A 17,026-nucleotide genomic window follows, 5' to 3' on the forward strand; every position below is an offset into this window, starting at 1 on the left:
GAACTCTTTATTGCAAAATTCAGACTTTAATTGAAGAAAGTAGGGATGACCACTAGGCCATTCAGTGGTCATTCAAACGACCATTAGGCCATTTGACCTAAATCAAATTCCTTCTGATTATACAGTGGAAGTAACACATAGATTCAAGAGATTAGATCTGAGAGAGTGCCTGAAGACTGAGGACAGAGGTTCATAACATTGTATAGGAGGTGGTGATTAAGATCATCCCCAAGAAAAAGAAATGCAAAAAGGCAAAATGCTTGTCTGAGGAGGACTTACAAATAGCTGAGAAAAAAAGAGCAGCGAAAGGCAAAGTGAAAAGGAAAGATATACCCATCTGAATGCAGAGTTCTAAAGAATAGCAAGGAGAAATAAGAAAGCCTTCTTAAGTGAACACTGCAAAGAAATAGAGGAAAACAACAGAATGGGAGTGACTAGAGATCTCTTCAAGAAAATTAGATACCAAGGGAACATTTCATGGAAAGATGGGCACAAAAAAGGACAGAAACAGTATGGACCTATCAGAAGCAGAAGACGTTAAAAAAGGTGGCAAGAGTTCGGAGGGGGATTCGGGATGGGGAACACATGTACACCCATGGCGGATTCAAGCCAATGTATGGCAAAACCAATACAATGTTGTAAAGTAAAATAAATAAATAATTAAAAAAAAAAAAAAGGTGGCAAGAATACACAGAGGAACTATACAAAAAAGGTCTTAATGACCAGGATAACCATGATGGTGTGATCACTCACCTAGAGCCAGACATCCTGGAGTTTGAAGTAGGCTTTAGGAAGCATCACTATGAGCAAAGCTGGTGGAGGTGATGGAATTCCAGCTGTGCTATTTTACATCCTAGAAGATGATGCTGTTAAGGTGCTACACTCAATATGACAGCAAACTTGAAAACTCAGCATTGGCCACAGGACTGGAAAATGTCGATTTTCATTCCATCCCCAAAGAAGGGCAATGCCAAAGAATGTTCAAACTATCACACAATTGCACTCATTTCACATGCTCGCCAGGCTTCAACAGTACATGAACAAAGAGCTTCCAGATGTACCAGCTGGATTTAGTAAAGGGAGAGGAGCCAGAGAGCAAATTGCCAACATCTGTTGGATCATAGAAAAAGCAAGGGAGTTCCAGGAAAACATCTCCATTGATTTTGCTAAAGCCTTTGACTGTGTGGGTCACTACAAACTGTGGAAAAGGCTTAGAGCTGGGAGTGCCAGACCACTTTACCTGCCTCCTGAGAAACCGGTATGCAGGAAGAGAAGCAACAGTTACAACTGGACATGGAACAATGAACTGGCTCAAAAATTGGAAAGGAGTATGTCAAAGCTGTATATTATTATCACTCTATTTGTTTAACTTATATGCAGAGTGAAAGAAAGTGAAAATAAAAGTTGCTCAGTCATGTCTGACTCTTTGAGACCCCAGGAATTCTACAGGCCAGAATACTGGAGTGGGTAGCCTTTCCCTTCTCCAGGGGATCTTCTCAACCCAGGGATTAAACCCAGGTCTCCCGCATTGCAGGCGGATTCTTTACCAGCTGAGCCACAAGGGAAGCCCAAGGCTGTATATTATCACCCTGTTTATTTAACTTATATGCAGAGTACATCGTGCAAAATGCTAGACTGGCTGAAGCTCAAGATGGAATCAAGATTTCCAGGAGAAATATCAATAACCTCAGATATGCAGATGATACCACCCTAATGGCAGTAAGTGAAGAGGAACCAATAGCCTCTTGATGTAGATGGAAGAGGACAGTGAAAAAGCTGCCTTAAAACTCAACATTCAGAAAAATGAAGATCATAGCATCCAGTCCCAGCACTTTGTGGCAAATAGATGGGGAAACAATGGAAACAGTGACAGACTTTATTTTCTTGGGATCCAAAATCACTGCAGATGGTGACTGCAGAATTGAAATTAAAAGACACTTGCTCCTTTGAAGAAAAGTTATGACACATGTAGACAGCATATTAAAAAGCAGAGACATTACTTTTTACCAACAAAGTTACATCTAGTCAAAGCTATGGTTTTTCCAGTAGTCACGTACAGATGTTAGAGTTGGATCATAAAGAAGACTGAATACCAAAGAAAAGACTGAGTACCAGTGAAATGATGCTTTCGAACTGTGATGTCGGACAGCAAGGAGATCAAACTAGTCAATCCTAAGGGAAATCTATCCTGAATAATCACTGGAAGGACTGATGCTGAAACTGAAGCTCCAACACTTTGGCCACCTGATAGGAAAAGCCAACTATTGGAAAATACCTTGATGCTGGAAAAGATTGAGGGAAGGAGGAGAAGGGGGCAACAAAGGATGAGTTGGTTGGATGGTATCCCCTAGTCAATGGACATGAGTTTGAGCAAACTCAGGGAGATAGTGAAGACAGGAAAGCCTGACGTGCTTTGGTCCATGGGGTTGCAAAGAGTGGGACCCAGCTGAATGACTGGAGAACAACTTTCCTTGTCTGAAAGCAGGCAATGTTTCTGTACTCTTTTGTTCCCTTAGGGTCTTTAATTGTTGAGACCTGTTCAAGGACAAGCATTGTGGCCACTTTTAGATCACAAAATGGCTTAGACCAAAAATGTCTTCTCATATCTAGATAGCTTTGCTTTGTCTTCTTTCTCTGGGGACCTTCAGAAATACATGTCACCCCCAAATTTAAAGATGCTTAATAAAGAAAAGAAGTTAGTGGTTAATACAACCTGATTTCAAGGTTTATTGTAAAGCTACAACATCAAGACCGGGATATTGGCATAAAGTTAAGCAAATCAATGGAATTGAAGGAGTCTAGAAAAAGACTCATGAATATGAAAAGTTGATATTTGACAAAAACACAAAGGCAGTTAACTGGAGACAGGGTCATTGCTTTCAAGAAATAGCCTGGAATAATTGGATACTTCTGTGCCAAAAACAAGTCTAATCTTAAACTTGCATTATATAAAATATTAATACAAAATGGATTATAGACCTAAATATAAAATCTAAAACCATAACACCTTTAAGGAAACAAATCAGTTAGACCAGAGGATTTGGACTTTTTTTTCATTCTGCAACTCCATGTGTTTTACTGAGGTACCTGGAAGGAGGGAAAATGCACTCATTTTAGCTAGAGAAGGTAATTTAAAAAAAAGAATCTGAAAACACTGGTAAAAAACTTGTTCCAAATTGTAGTCTTGATTAAGACCCTCTATATTTACATTCAAATATAGCCTCTAAGGGGAAACATTCATTTTGATAGTGCCCAAGATAGGACCTTTCAAATAGTTGGCAGTTAATGAACACATTTCTTGGATAAAGTGAAAAATTCTACAGACAATGTCAAAGAAAAATTATGCTGGACACAGTTCAACAGGAAAGAAAGGTGTTATTCAAGGCTGTTGCAATAGGGTAGAGAGATTTAACCCAACCCTGGGAAACAGAGGCCAGAGGATTTTTAAGCCCTGTGCTGAGCTGATGGAAAAGTATTAGAGGACTTCAGAGGAGGTTGTTCAGTGTGTTAGGCCATCTGTGTTTGCTAATGGTACTTATCAAAGATAGACTTCTATCTTTCCACAAAGACTGGGAGTTAAGATCCCTGTCTTTCTTGATACTTAGATAACCCTATATGCAAAACAGAAAAAGAGACTCAGATGTATAGAACAGACTTGTGGACTCTGTGGAAGAAGGCGAGGGTGGGATGTTGCAAGAGAACAGCATCGAAACATGTATATTATCTAGGGTGAAACAGATCACCAGCCTAGGTTGGATGCATGAGACAAGTGCTCGGGCCTGGTGCACTGGGAAGACCCAGAGGGATCGGGTGGAGAGGGAGGTGGGAGGGGGACCGGGATGGGGAATACATGTAAATCCATGGCTAATTCATTTCAATGTATGACAAAAACCACTGCAATGTTGTAAAGTAATTAGCCTCCAACTAATAAAAATAAATGGAAAAAAAAAATTGCAAAGGGATGATTCCCAGGTCCTTGAGTAAGATGTTCTTGAGTTGTAAAATGGGCAAAAGGCTAGGAGAAAATTTATATCTCAAAGGGACAGATAAATAGTTTATGATGGAAAGTCTTGTAAATCACTTGCTCTTAGGGAAATCAGGAGCTTTTAATATTAAAAGGGCTTAAACTAGGGGCTTCCCTAGTAGCTCAGCTGGTAAAGAATCCACCTGCAATGTAGGAGACCCTGGTTCAATTCCTGGGTTGGGAAGATCCACTGGAGAATGGAAAGGCTACCCACTCTAGTATTCTGCCTGGAGAATTCCATGAACTGTATAGCTCATGGGGTCACAAAGAGTCAGATACGACTGAGCGACTTTCACTTACCTTACTTATCATCATGATACAAAACAATAACTTAATAACTTACAGGAAGGGTCTATGATATCTGTTTATATGAAAATACATGCAATTTTGTTTTAAGGAGAAATACTGCAGCATAATACAATAAGTTCTACTTGAGGCTCATTATTGTGATTTTTGATGATTTGGTTTTGTGATAATGATTCTTTTTTGGACAGCTAAATGGGCTTTTCTTTTGGTCTTTTTAATATATCCAACTTTAATCATGAACACAGTTGGCTTTACTAGAATAGATTAAAAAAGTTATCAAATATTTTGTGCATTTTTAATGTATAAAATTACAAGTTACTTGTTAATTTCAAATTGTCATGCCACATTTTGCTAAATTAACATGTTGAAATTATATATTTGAGAAGATTTAAGTTTTGCTTATTCTTCTAAAATAGGGTCGTAAACCATAGTGCAAGTTACTTTTAAGAAAAACATCCAATTTTTGGAAATTTTTGCATTAATTAGGTGTTGACTAAAAAAAAGGTGCACAACCTAAAACTGAAGAATTATGCTTTATTTGGCAGAGATACTGATTAAGCTCAGGACAGACATCTCAGATAGCCTTGAGGGACTATTCTGAAGAGGTGAGGGAGGAGCCAGAATATACAGGAGTTTTGCTAAAAGAAGAAATAAACAACAACAACAACAACAACAACAAAAAAAAAAACAGGTAGTCAGAACATGGAAAGATTACTGTTAAAGAAACACCAGGCATCTCAAGTTCATAAATTTAGTACCTTATGATGCATGAGAGATGCAAGAGTCTAAACTCATTGAAATCATTCCTTTGATTTGCACCTGAACTATTTAGAGCTAGTATCCTCCTTTCTCCAATCTGAATCCCCTTGGATGGTGGGGGCTGTTGCAGTGGCCAATGGCTTAATGGTTGTAATCTATCATTTATTGATGTAACAGGCAACATTCTTTGTCCAGCATAGGTAAATTTAAGAATTAAGCTACGTAGTTAGAGACAATGCTAATACATAATTATACCTTTGCTGTATTATATACAACTGTTGTAACACCAGAGGTTTCAAGGATTTTTAAAAGAAAATGTAGATAAAGAAGCTGATTTTTATTCAAATTACTGTACTTATGGTAACAGAAGGAAGCAGAGACACCCAAGGCAGTCACCTGAATAACTAAGAATTATTCCCTAACTCTGTAAAAGGCTAGAGAGTTTTACTGAAAAGGTTGGTGATGGGATAAATATTTATCATTTTCTGAGTTCAATTTCTGCAAGATTTCATGGGTTCAGTTTGGAATTCTCTTCCACAAGGAAAAGGAAGCTGCTCTGGTGAATTGAAGGATGAGGATGTAATACAATTTTTACTTCTTTCACATTCACTTCCACAAATTGGAGATAGAATATGTGAGTAGCAGGATCCAGGGACAATTTTAGCCTTGCCACTGCCAATGCTCAGAGATAGCAGAACCCCTTTCCATCCACTATGACCCACCTCTGGCTCTAACTTCCAGTCATGGTTGAAAATATGCTGGTGCAAAAGCCAAACTGGGCAAGCAAGCTGAGGGTATGTTGACATGGCTGCCTTCATGAAGTCTGAACAAGAAGCTGAATTCATCTTCTCCCAGTTGCTTATGAAAATCTTGTACAGAGCCCATAGATTGTCTTGGAGGATTGTCTCAAATGCTGAGAAAATGAGGGAAGGTTCCAATGGCTTGAGAAAACTGAGAGAAAGGTGACAGTGAGCTCTGAGATAGCTGCAAGTGATTTACTGTCTCTTTTGAAAAAAAAAAAAAAATCATTCCTAGTGTTTCACAAGCCCAGAGCAAAGTCAGTTACTTGAAAATGAAAGGAGACTACTACTGTTACTTGGTTCAGGTTACTGCTGGTGACGACAAGAAAGGATTATGGATTAGTCACAGCAAGCCTACCAAGATGCTTTTCAAGACAGAAAAAGAAAATGCAACCAAAAACATCCTATTGTATTGGGTCTGGGCTGTAAATTCTCTGTGTTCTATTGTGCAATTCTAAACTTCCTAGAGAAAGCCTGCTCTCTTGCAAAGAGAGCTTTTTCCCCTACAATTTTATTGAAATATAATTGACATATTACACTATATGTTAAGGTGTACAATTTGAAGTTTTGAAAAATGCATGTGCTGCAAAATGATTACCACAATAAGCTGAGCTATTTATCACCTCACATAGTTACACTTTTTTTCCTTGTGATGAGAGCTTTTAAGATTTACTCTCTTACAATTTCAAATATACAATACAATATTAACTATAGTCATCATGTTGTAGATTAGATAACATGTTAGAAAATAAATATATGTTATTTATCTTATAACTGGAGGTTGGTACCATTTAACCATCTTTACTCAATTACCCTCCCCCCAGCAACCACAAGTCTCACTCTGTTTCTATGAATTTATTTTAGATTTCACATGTAAGTGAGATGTATGTATATAAAGATTATATATATATATATATTTTTTTTTTCTTTCTCAGTCTGACTATTTCACTAGCACAATGCCCTCAAAGTTCATCCATATTGTTGCAAAGAGTAGAATTTCCCTCTATTTAATGGCTGAATACTATTCTATCATATATGTATACCTTATTTTCTTTATATATTAATCTGTCAAAAGATTGTCAGCTTTTGATGATGCCATTGCTGAACTTGATACATTTAAGAATCACACAGATAGCTTGGTAACATGCTGGGCATGCTAGGCATGCCTAACATGAGAGGCATAAGAGGTGACTTGACATTGTGAACACTGGATGCCCAAGTGTTGAAGCAGGAGAAGGAGGGGCAAATTACCCAGCCTCCCAACTCTTATCTATAGCATTTTGAAATTTACACATTTGTTATCCATACTGACCCAGAAATAGATTTTTTTGACAAGTGTATATTAATTTTATTTCAATTTCTATTTTTTTCCCATAAGGTTTTTGTTTAATGTTAGGGGAATACAGTCAGTTAATACTTAGAAATTTACCTTTTCTCTCTTTCTCTTTCTTATTTTTTAATTGTACATTCAGACCTGATTTGCTTTTCCAGTTATTCAGCTCTTATTTTAACAAGATATTATATCTTGCTTTAATAAGGTTTTGTTATTTCTTCATATAGGTTTTGAACCTTTATTACATTTTCCAAGTATTTTATCATTTGGCTATTATCAATTAGATTTTTTAAATTGAGATATCATTGACATTAAACATATGTCTCAAGGTGTACACATAGCAATTTGATATGTGTATATATTGTAAAACATTTCCACAATGAATCTAGTTGACATCCCTCATCATATATAGTTAATGCTTTTTTCTTGTGTTGATAACTTGTACTCTCTTAGTAATTTTCAAGTAAACAATACAGGCATATCTTGGAGTTTTTGTCGGCTCAGTTCCAGACCACAACAATAAAGTGAACATTACAATATGGTGATGTGAAGAACTGACTCCTTGGAAAAGACCCTGATGCTGGGAAAGATTGAAGGCAGGAGGAGAAGGGGACAACAGAGGATGAGGTGGTTGGATGGAACCACCAACTCAGTGGATGACTGGATGGACATGAGTTTGAGCAAGCTCCGGGGGCTGGTGATGGACAGGGGGGCCTGGAGTGCTACAGTGCATGGGGTCGCAAAGAGTCGGCCACGACGGAGCAACTTAACTGACAATATTGTGTCACACAAATTTTTTGATTTCCCAGAGCATATAAGAGTTAAATTAAAACATGCTTGCTCCTTGGAAGGAAAGTTATGACTAACCTAGATAGCATATTAAAAAGCAGAGACATTACTTTGCCAACAAAGTTCTGTCTAGTCAAGGCTATGGTTTTTCCAGTGGTCATGTATGGATGTGAGAGTTGGACTATAAAGAAAGCTGACCACTAAAGAATTGATGCTTTTGAATTATGGTGTTGGAGAAGACTCTTGAGAGTCCCTTGGACTGCAAGGAGATCCAACCAGTTCATCCTAAAGGAGATCAGTCCTGGGTGTTCATTGGAAGGACTGATGTTGAAGCTGAAACCCCAATACTTTGGCCACCTGATGTGGAGAGCTGACTCATTTGAAAAGACCCTGATGCTGGGAAAGATTGAGGGCAGGAGGAGAAGGGGACGATGGATGATGAGATGGTTGGATGGCATCACCGACACAGTGGACATGAGTTTGGGTGGACTCCGGGAGTTGGCGATAGACATGGAGGCCTGGCGTGCTGCAGTTCATGGGGTTGCAGAGTCGGACACGACTGAGTGACTAAACTGAACTGAACTGAATAGTTAGTAGAGTCCATTAAGTACACAATAGCATTATGCCAAAAAAAAAAAATGTATATACCTTAATTAAAACATACTTTATTGCTAAAAATGCTAATCATCATCTGACAATGAAGGGTTGCAACAAACCTTCATTCTTGTAAAAAAATGTTAACATCTCCAGATGGTCAATACCAAAATCAGGTTGATTATATTCTTGGCAGCCAAAGATGGAGAAACTCTATACAGTCAGCAAAAACAAGACCAGGAGGTGACTGTAGCTCAGATCATGACCTGTTTATTGTAAAATTCAGTCTTAAATTGAAGAAGGTAGGGAAAACCACTAGACCATTCAGGTATGACCCAAATCAAATCCTTTATGATTATATAGTGGAAGTGAGAAATAGATTCAAGGGATTAGATCAGATAGACGGAGTGCCTGAAGGACTATGGATGGAGGTTTGTGGCATTGTACAGGAGGCAGGAATCAAGACCATCCCCAAGAAAAAGAAATGCAAAAAGGCAAATGGTTGTCTGAGGAGGCCTTACAATAGCTAAGAAACTCAAAGGAGAAAAGAAAGATATACCCATTTGAATGCAGAACTCCAAAGAATAACAAGGAGAGATAAAAGAAAGCCTTCCTCAGTGATCAATGCAAAGGAAGAGAGGAAAACAATAGAATGAGAATGACTAGAGATCTCTTCAAGAAAATTAGGGATACCAAGGGAACATTTCATGCAAATTTGGGCACAATAAAGGACAGAAATGGTATGGACCTAACAGAAGCAGAATATATCAAGGAGAGCTGGTAAGAGTAAAAAACAGAACTATACAAAAAAGATATTGACCCAGATAACCACGATGGTGTGATCACCCACCTAGAGCCAGACATCCTGGAAGTCAGGTGGGCCCTAGGAAGGCTGAATTGACTGAATTGAACTGAACTGAACTGATTTTTCCCTAAACTCCCCTCCTATCCAGGCTGCCACATAACTTTGGGCAGAATTTCCTATGCTGTATAGTATGTTCTTGTTAGTAATCCATTTAAAATATAGTGTTATAAACAAACAAACACCCCCCCCAAACAACAATAAAACAGAAAAAATAGTAATATTTGTCAAGTGCAATAAATTCAAGTGCTGTAAAACAAGGTATGCCTTTACCATATTATTAACTATAGTTTCCATGCTGTGTGTTCTATCCCATGACTTATTTATTTTATAACTGGATTTGTATCTTTTGATGCCTTTTATCCGTTTCACCCATCCTCCAACCTCTGCCTTTGGAAACCGCCAACCTGTTCTCTGTATCCATGCATTCATTTTTTCCCTTATTCTTGTTGTATTTTAGTATCTACATGTAAGTGACATTGTACAGTATGTCTTTCTCTGTCTGATTTAGTTCACTTAGCATAATGTTCTCAAGTTCTGTCCATGTTGTTGCAAGGCTTTCTTCTTTTTTATAGCTAAGTAATATTCCATTGTATATATACATATTTCCATATTTTCTTCATTCATCCACTGATGGACAGTTAGTTTCTTTCCATGTCTTGACTATTATAAATAATGTTGCAGTGAGTCTGGAAGTGCAGATAACTTTTCAAGTTAGTGTTTTGTTTCCTCTGGATAAATATCTGAAAGTGGAATTTCTAGATCATATGTTATTTATATTTCTAATTTTTTGAGGAACCTCCATACTGTTTTCCCTAGTAGTTATACCAATTTACATTCCCACTAACAGAGCACAAGTGTTCCCTTTTCTCTATATCCTCATGAACACTTGTTATTTTTTATCTTTTTGATAATACACATTTTAGCAGTTATAAGGTAAGGTGATAACTTTTAATTTTTTAAAATTTTATTTATTTATTTATTTTAATTGGAGACTAATTACAATGTTGTGGTGGTTTTTGCCATACATTCACTTTTCTCTAATAATTATGATGTCAAGGACAGTTTCATGGATCTGTTGGCCATATGTATGACTTCTTTGGAAATATGTCTATTCAGATCCTCTTCCCATTTCTTAATCAGATTATTTGTCTTTTTCTTTTGCTATTGAGCTATATGAGTTCTTTATATATTTTGGATATTAACCCTTTATCAGATATATGATTTTCAAATATTTTTTCCCATTCTAATGGTTGCTTTTTCATCTTATTGATAGTTTCCTTTGCTATGATATAGTAACACTAGTTTATTCCTGTTTTTGGCATTAGATCCAGAAAATAATCACCAAGACCAGTGTCAAGGAGCTTTTTGTCTACTTTCTTCTAGAAGTAATATAGTTACAGGTCTCATATTCAAGTGCTTAATCCATTTTGAATTGATTATTATATATTGCCTAAGATTTGGGTTCAGTTTCATTCTTTTGCATGTGGCTGTCCAGTTTTCCAACATGATTTATTGAAGAGATTGTCTTTTCCCATTGTCTCGTTTGGCTCCTTTGCCATAAATTAATTGACTGTATATGTATGGGTTTATTTCTGGGCTTTTTATTCTGTTCCATGGATCTATGTGTCTCTTTTTATGCCAGTACCATACTGTTTTGATTAATATAGCTTTGTCACATAATTTGAAATCACTGAGCTTGATGTCTTTAGCTTTGCTCTTTCTCAAGATTGCTTTGACTATTCAGGGTCTTTTGTGGTTCCAAACAAATTTTCAGATTGTTCTACTTATATGAAAAATGCCATTGAAATTTTTATAGAGATTGCACTGAATCTGTAAATTGCTTTGTGTAGCATGGACATTTTAACAGTATTAATTCCTTTAGTCCATGAGCATTAAATAGCTTTCCATTTCTTTGTGTTGACTTCAACTTCTCTCATCAATGTCTTACAATTTTTGAGTACAAGTCTCACGTTTTTGGTTAAATTTACTTCTGGGTGTTTTATTCTTTGTGATGCAACTGTAAATGGGATTGTTCTCTTAATTTATTCTTCTGACAGTTTGCTATTAGGGTAAAGAAATGTAACTGATCTTGATATTGATTTTGCATCTTGCAACTTTACTAAATTTGTTTTTGTAATTCGTTCTAAGCATTTATGTGGAGTCTTAGGGTTTTCTATATATAATATCATGTCAACTGCAAATAGTTACAGTTTTACTTCTTCCTTTCTAATTTGGATACCTTTTACTTATTTTTATTGTCTAATTTATCTAACTTTTCATGTACTATGTTGAATAAGAATGGTGAATGTGGGCATCCTTATCTTATTCCTGACCTTAGAGGAAAAACTTTTAGCTTTCCACCGTTGTGTATAATATTAGTTGTGGGCTTGTTGTGTATGATTTTTATTATGTTGAGGTGGGGTGGTTGTTGTTCAGTCACTCAGTTGTGTCCAACTCTTTGCGACCCCATGGACTGGAGCACACCAGTCTTCCCTGTCTTTCACTATGTCCCGGAGTTTGCTAAAACTCATGTCCATTGAGTTGGTGATGCCATCCAACCATCTCATCCTCTGTCACCCCTTGTCCTCTTGCCCTCAATATTTCCCAGCATCAGGGTCCTTTCCAAGGATCAGCTCTTCGCATCAGGTGGCCAAAATATTGGAGCTTTAGCATCAGTCCTTTCCATTAATATTCAGAGTTGATTTCCTTTAGGATTGACTGGTTTGATCTCCTTGTGGTCCAAGGGACTCTCAAAAGTCTTCTCTGGCACCATAATTTGAAAGCATTGATTCTTTGGCCCTCAGCCTTTTTTATAGTCTAACTCTCACATCTATACATGACTACTGAGAAAACCATACTTTTGACTAGATGGACCTTTGTTGGCAAATAATGCCTCTGCTTTTAGTATGCTGTCTAGGTTTGTCATAGCTTTTCTTCCAAGGAGCAAGCATCTTTTCATTTCATGGCTTAAGTCACTGTCTGCAGTGATTTAGGAGCCCAAGAAAATAAAGTCTGTCACTGTTTCCATTGTTTCTCCATCTATTTGCCATGAAGTGATGGGACTGGATGCCATGATCTTCATTTTTTGTATGTTGGATTTTAAGCCAGCTTCTTTACTCTCCACTTTCACCTTCATCAAGAGGCTCTTTTGTTCCTCTTCACTTTCTGCCATTAGAGTGGTGTCATATGCATATATGAGGTTATTGATATTTCTCCTGGCAATCATATGTTGAATTATGTTCCCTCTAAAACCAATTTGTTGAGAGTTATCTTCATCTTGAGGTGAACAATATGGAGATGTGGAAATTTTATACATAGTACCTTTTCTACATTGTGGCTTTGCAAGGACCTGTGTTAAAACTGCCTCTATATCTAAGCAGAGAAAACTACCTGCATATTGGTTTTTCCTGGTGTGGGGCAGGAGAGAAAATTGGTTCCTATCATAGATATAGTTGTTGTCAGTACTTTAAGGATTGGAGAAATTACAAGACTATAGTCAAAATGGATCTCCATGGATATTATTACCAAACCAGGTTTGTTTTGCCTGATGCACAGCAAGCCAAAATGCTGAGACACTGAAGTTTACAGCAAAAAGAGAATTAATTGGCAAGGTATCCCAGTGAGGAGATGGAAGTAAAGGTCTCAAGTCAGCCTCCCCTAAGGCAAGGGGCTTGTTGTATTTGTGGTATAAAGAATAAAGAAGCAGGGTGGTCTGAGGCGTGGAGAGCATGGGAAATGTGATTGGAAAAAAGTGGAGTAATCATTGTTCTGCTCAGGAATAACTCAGCTATAGGTCTCTGCTCATTCAAAAGGTCGCTGAGTGGACGGACACTCCTGCTTGTCCAGTTGGATGGTCAGTGGTCCTATCCAGTCTTCATCAGCTCAACTAGAACTTGACACAGCTGACTCTCAGCTCAACTTGTGCTTGGATTTGGAGGTGACTCCAAATTCCTGGAAGATAACTTGTTTAAACATCTTATTGTTTGGGCTAGGTGCTGCTTAGAGGACATGTAAGTCTTAAAATCACCTTAATTAGTAAATACAAATGAAACGGATTTAACAGAAGCTTTGTACATTTTGCACTGTGTGTACCGTGGAGCACACAATCTCAGTGTGCATACTTTTGACAATAGTTGTGGAAGTGTTCCTTTAGACTAAGTTGTGATCCAGTTTTGTCTAGAGAAGGGCAGAAATTATTCGTATTCCATTGTTTAAAAGTTACCTGTTGTTTACTTTCATTAGTTTTGTAACACTTTTTTTTTGCATTTAAATATTTTAAGCAACCTAAGCACAAATGTACAAATAAAGTTGCCTTACAATGAATTGCTTGATATCCAAATGGATATCAAACAGAAAATTAAAGCAAGTGCATCAGAAAAGCAAAAAAATCCTTTTTACTTTTCTTTTTCTTTGAAACTTATCTAGCATGCATGTTCTATAAAAGCAGTGAACAGTGGAAAAACTTGAGATGGTGGCTAGTTTGTTTTAAATAAGGTGTTTAATATCTAAGGTATTTAAAGTATTTAATATCTTATGAAATCTTTATGAACAATCCAATCACAATTATTAAGAATGTGTATATTAAATTGGTATAGGTGGAATGAAAGAGACGCTAGGAACATGAACTCTCAAATTTTTTTTTGTTACTTTTTGCTGAGTTTAATTTTAATATTAAGGAAGTACATTTATGGTTTTCGGTGTCAGCAGTTAGCTTAGAAAATACTTTCATCAAATTTTTTCTCACGAAAATGCTTTCATCAAGTTTTTCTCAGGCTTTCAGGAAATGCTTTTGAAATGAGACTGATTTTAAGATATCCTTTTCACCACTCTTTGCTTTGTTGTACTTATTGATTTACAATGCTTTGAAATTTTAGTTATTCTAACAAAATAACTTTAGTACAGCTCATATAGAAGCCAAAAATTGTCTTCTTCGTTGGTAAGGAAATAAACATGTGAGTATCCTAGACTATCTTTAAGAAATAAATACTAGACAATAAAGCCAGTAGAATTTTTAGATCTTTATAGGATACACAGGTCTTTTTTGCTAAAGTCAGGACGTTGGTCATAATAGCAGCAGTCAGAGAAGACCAAGAGTCCAGGAGGCCAGTGATCTCCTTGGGGTCCAGTGTGTTCTAACCTGGTGTCAAAGCAGAGTATGAGGAATCCTAAGCATTCTTATATCCTAAGCATATGGATTTGTAACCAGGCTAAGTTGCAAAGAATGACTAATTAGGGGCTATATGGATGGTAACTTTCTGAATCATGTTTTAAATGTTTAGTTTTTTAATTGTACTTTGTTTTATTATGCTTCACACATACTCATTTTTTACAAATTGAAAGTTTGTGGCAATCCTGAGTTGTCAGATAATGTTTAGCATCTTTTAGCCATATAGTATTTTTTTTTCCATTTATTTTTATTAGTTGGAGGCTAATTACTTTACAATATTGTAGTGGTTTTTGTCATACATTGACATGAATCAGCCATGGATTTACATGTATTCCCCATCCCAGTTCCCCCTCTCACCTCCCTCTCTACCCGATCCCTCTGGGTCTTCCCAGTGCACCAGGCCCAAGCACTTGTCTCATGCATCCAGCCTGGGCTGGTGATCTGTTTCACCCTAGATAATATACATGTTTTGATGCTGTTCTCTCAAAACATCCCACCCTCGCCTTCTCCCACAGAGTCCAAAAGTCTGTTCTATACATCTGTGTCTCTTTTTCTGTTTTGCATATAGGGTTATCATTACCATCTTTCTAAATTCCATATATATGTGTTAGTATACTGTAATGGTCTTTATCTTTCTGGCTTACTTACTTCACTCTGTATAATGGGCTCCAGTTTCATCCATCTCATTAGAACTGATTCAAATGAATTCTTTTTAATGGCTGAGTAATATTCCATGGTGTCTATGTACCACAGCTTCCTTATCCATTCGTCTGCTGATGGGCATCTAGGTTGCTTCCATGTCCTGGCTATTATAAACAGTGCTGCGATGAACATTGTGGTGCACGTGTCTCTTTCAGATCTTCTTTCCTTGGTGTGTATGCCCAGGAGTGGGATTGCTGGGTCATATGGCAGTTCTATTTCCAGTTTTTAAAGAAATCTCCACACTGTTCTCCATAGCAGCTGTACTAGTTTGCATTCCCACGGACAGTGTAAGAGGTTTCCCTTTTCTCCACACCCTCTCCAGCATTTATTGCTTGTAGACTTCTGGATAGCAGCCATTCTGACTGGTGTGAGATGGTACCCCATTGTGGTTTTGATTTGCATTTCTCTGATAATGAGTGATGCCATATAGTATTTTTAAATTAAGGTCTGTCCACTGCTTTTTAGACAAATCATTATAGCACACTTAATAGACTATAGTATAGTGTAGACATAACATTTTTATGCACTGGGAAATCAAAAAATTTGTGTGATTTGCTTTATTGCCATATCTGCTTTATTGTGGCAGGGTGGAACTGAACTTTCAATGTCTCTGACGTATGCCTGTATTTATTGAGTGATTAACAGCTTTGGCTTTTTATATTATGAAATGTTGGGGGGAAATCTCTGACATGCCTTTGAAGATTTGATCTGTGAAAATTCATACCTTACATTACATTTTAATTGGTAGATGAGATAAAAATAAATATCAGAGAGTTTTAATACATTAAAGGACAGCTTTTACTACAGATTAATATTGGACTTTATAGTAGAAATAATTTTATAATAAAATATGTTTATATTTGTGAGAGATTGAATATGCAAATGAAATATGGCCAGGCTATAAATAAAACATAGAACTGTGATCCACATCCTCTTAGGCAACCAGGAAAGGAAGCCAAATAGCACCCTCTATAGCAATCAGCCCCAAGAGACGAACCTTGATCAATAACTGCCACTTTGATTTTAGCCCTACTTCTAACTTCAGATCAACCAGAGAAAACCAAACACGATTCACAAACCAATCACATACGGTGCCCTTCTAAGTTGACCTGTCTCCAGGTTCTTCATGCTGACAACTTCCCATCAGGTATAGCAGAAGGCTTCTCTTTTTTCACTTTAAAGTTTTCATCCTTCCTTGACTGCCTTGAAATCCTTGCCAATGCAAGTGATGTTGGTAGACTAATTCTGAATAAAAGGCCTTTTCTTGTTCAAATATAGGTGGTCTTCATTTATTTACACATCTGGAAATGTATGGAATATTGAGAATTATAAAGTTCAAACTGTATCATCTGAGATTTTAAAATAACAATTTCAAGGTATAAATGACTTCAACTTAAATAATCTCATGATGGTAAAAATTTGGTGACTCTCAACTAGAAAATTGAGAAGCAGTCAATTATAATTTATATACCAGCTTTTGAACAATTGCTTGATTTTGAAATATGGATTTTCACATTCACATTTTTAAAAGTAACTGAGATCATCTGAAAGTTATTTTAACATATAATTTATAGTGGTCCTTGGAGTCATTAACCCGGGATCATACCTGGTGATTTAAAGTTTTATCCAGAAAAGAATTTTGACTTTCACTTAGTTGGTAAGGACTATCCAATATTTAGATAAGAAA

At 36.8% G+C, this 17,026-nt stretch overlaps 1 long non-coding RNA gene across 1 annotated transcript in view; it reads left to right on the plus strand.

Moving 5' to 3' along the window:
• Positions 1–16,604, plus strand: part of LOC110129827 (uncharacterized) — a 241,907-nt gene extending 225,303 nt beyond the window's left edge. Inside the window, exon 7 of the long non-coding RNA XR_011491799.1 lies at positions 16,367–16,604. This is a non-coding gene — a long non-coding RNA (uncharacterized lncRNA). The remainder of the gene's footprint in view (positions 1–16,366) is intronic.
• The last annotated feature ends 422 nt before the right edge of the window (positions 16,605–17,026 follow it).

Source organism: Odocoileus virginianus, chromosome 16 (assembly GCF_023699985.2).
Source record: "Odocoileus virginianus isolate 20LAN1187 ecotype Illinois chromosome 16, Ovbor_1.2, whole genome shotgun sequence".
Taxonomy (NCBI): Eukaryota; Metazoa; Chordata; class Mammalia; order Artiodactyla; family Cervidae; genus Odocoileus; species Odocoileus virginianus.